Source organism: Lipotes vexillifer, unplaced genomic scaffold (assembly GCF_000442215.2).
Source record: "Lipotes vexillifer unplaced genomic scaffold, Lipotes_vexillifer_v1.1 scaffold555, whole genome shotgun sequence".
Taxonomy (NCBI): domain Eukaryota; kingdom Metazoa; phylum Chordata; class Mammalia; order Artiodactyla; family Lipotidae; genus Lipotes; species Lipotes vexillifer.
In genome coordinates, this window is record NW_006772693.1 from 663,880 (window position 1) to 666,812 (window position 2,933).

General features: G+C 41.0%; 1 protein-coding gene across 1 annotated transcript in view; it reads left to right on the forward strand.

Moving 5' to 3' along the window:
* DNAH7 (dynein axonemal heavy chain 7) overlaps window positions 1-2,933 on the forward strand; it is a 253,806-nt gene that overhangs the window by 216,570 nt on the left and 34,303 nt on the right. The window lies entirely within an intron of this gene.

The following is a 2,933-nucleotide window of genomic DNA, read 5'->3' on the forward strand; positions in this document are numbered from 1 at the left end:
TTCCTGCTCAGCTGAGATCTAGTGGAGTGTCATTAATTATGCAGCTTTCTATTTAGAAAGTCAGCCGTAAGCCATTCCCAGTACAAATCTGCAAGGTTGGAGAATCTTGTTTCAGGATATTAACTGAGCCCTTTGCTATTTGGAGCCATATCTTTAAATTAACACATAAAAATGTTTCCTCCATATAACTGTAATGAGAGCCAAAAGGATTTTACTCCCTGATTGATGGGCTCATAAGGGTCTTTTTTTTTTTTTTTTTTTTTTTTAAGCGTCACCAGGCAAGCAGGGAAGCCACCCACTGCTTTCATGATTAGAATTCTGTGTGTGAATGTCTGTGACCTAAAATTGTTTCACAGTGTTTTGCCATAATTAAAAATGGAATAGTTTCTTTTTAAGAGGGGTTACGAACCTTGGTAAGTTTTTGCCGTTAAAGAGCTCACACTCTTGGGCTTCCCTGGTGGCGCAGTTGTTGGGAGTCCGCCTGCCGATGCAGAGGACGCGGGTTCGTGCCCCGGTCCGGGAAGATCCCACATGCCGCGGAGCGGCTGGGCCCGTGAGCCATGGCCGCTGAGCCTGCGCGTCCGGAGCCTGTGCTCCGCAACGGGAGAGGCCACAACAGTGAGAGGCCCGCGTACTGCAAAAAAAAAAAAAAAAAAAAAAAAAAGAGCTCACACTCTTGATGTTGGGATATGTTTTAAGTACACATCAAAAGAAAGTATTAAGAATAAAGAAGTACTTTCATTAAACAAAAGTCTGGGGTACTAAAAATGAAAAGGGGGGGGGATGTGTATTTAAAATTAAGTCAAACCTTATCCTAAGCATCCAAGACCTGCTGTATGACAAACTTTTGCATGATTTGGCCCAGAGAGAGCAGGTTACTCCCAGGTAGGTGGTGAAGGCATTTCTGCACCTGATGGCTGGACAGAAGCCCTTTTGCAAAAATTTACTCCCTTTCTTCCAGATCCAGAGGGCTTTCCAGCAGTAGTCACATAGATTGGAAGTCCAGGCGTTTATGAACCAAAATCCAAACCCAAACCAAAATCTCAAATGCCAAAGCAGTACACCATAATCCTTTGGTTTTAACTTTTTATTTGGAAATAATTTTAAACTCACAGAAAAGTTGCAAATATAAAAGTAGTACAAAGAACAGCCCTATGCCCTTTACTTATATTTGTCTCCTGTTAACATGACCATCTGCAGGTAAGTTAGATACGTCACTGCCCTTTATTCCTAGCTAAGTCCTTCAGTGTATATTTCTTAAGAATAGAGATATTATCTTATCCCATTACAGTTATTATTTTAGTAAATTTAGCAAGTATACACTATTGTATCTAATCTACCCAAATTTGTCAATTGCTGCAGTGATGTCCTTTGGAGCATTTTCCCTGTTCACCATGGGATGGGTCCAGTGTTAGTATCACATTTAGTCACCATGCCTCTTTGCCTCCTTTAATCTGGACCATTGCCTCAGCCTTTCTTTGTCTTTGATGGCACTGACATTTCTGAAGAATTCATCCCCCCCACCACGTTGTTTCTAATAGAACGTTTCTCACTTTGGGCTTGCTTGATATTTCCTCGACATTAGGTTCAAGTTATGCGTTCTGAGCCACAATACGACATGGGTGAAGTCATGTCCTCGAGTATCATACTGGGAGGCGCACGGTGCCCATTTATCCCTCACTGATGTTACTGATTTTGATCCCCCAGACGAAGTGTTGTCTGATTTCTTCACTGTATAATAACTGCTTTGCCCCTTGCAACAAATAGTCTGTGAGGAGACATTTTGGACCATGCAAATAGCCTGTTCCTCATCAAAATCTACCTGGGACACAGATTTAGTAGCCAGTGATGATTCTTGCTTGACCCACTTATTTCCGCTGGTGATTCCAACTCCAGCACTCCCTCCACATTTGACACTTGGCATGCTATTGTCAACAGCGGCCCTCCCTTCCATTCCATTTGTTTATCTTTTATTAGTGTGGACTCATGAATTCCTTGCATTTTTTCCAATGGTTTATAATTCATTACTATTCTTAAGTCTTTTGCTCAAGTTGTCCCAGAATTGGTCAGAGGGAGCTCCTTTTGTACTTGTTATAGGTCCCATTATTATTATTATTATTATTATTATTATTATTATTATTTTATTATTCCTCTTTCTGGCAAAAGCTGCTCCAGGCTTATCTGTATCCCAGTCCTGGAACTAGCCATTTTTCTGAAGAGCCCTGGTTCCTGTTTCATGGGGAATGATATTAGAGACCAAGATTTGGGTGCCAAACAAGTAGCATTTATTGTCTGTGGTTCAGGTCCTCTTAGAGAGAACTTGGAAATATATACATGTATTCACAAATACACACATGCAAATCTGTATACACACATATAGTACGTACAAACAAGTCCATGCACACACCTCATATACATGTTTTAGAAGTAACGAGTTCCTAGCAATACCTTCAGTTTCAGTCCCTCTACCCAGGGTTCTTTCCTGCTTTTCCTCGTTCCATATTTGCGCATCATCGACACATTTTACTGATTTGCTCAATTCTCTAATATATCGAGAAGAGTTGCAGAATTAGCACAGCATGTTCCCCACCTTTGGGTGCTTCTCCCACCTTTGTGGTCAAACTTATGCTACTTGCCTCTTGTCTCACACTCTCCGTTTCAATTTTATTCCATGGGGGAAACTTTCCCCCCTGCCCTTGAATAAAACTTTGGGCAGTCTCATAGCTTTCCTGCTTAGTGTCAGGTAATAAAATGACCTATAGTCATTTTAAACTGCAAAGCCAAATCTTGATTCAGAAATCAGAAAGTACAACACAATATATTAATCAATATTTCAACTTTTATTCAAAACGTAGGTTTCAACTCTCTAGCAATTCTCCTCAGGCCTGTAGTCGGTGGGCTTCATGCCACTAGGGAAAGAGACTGGAGTTGTC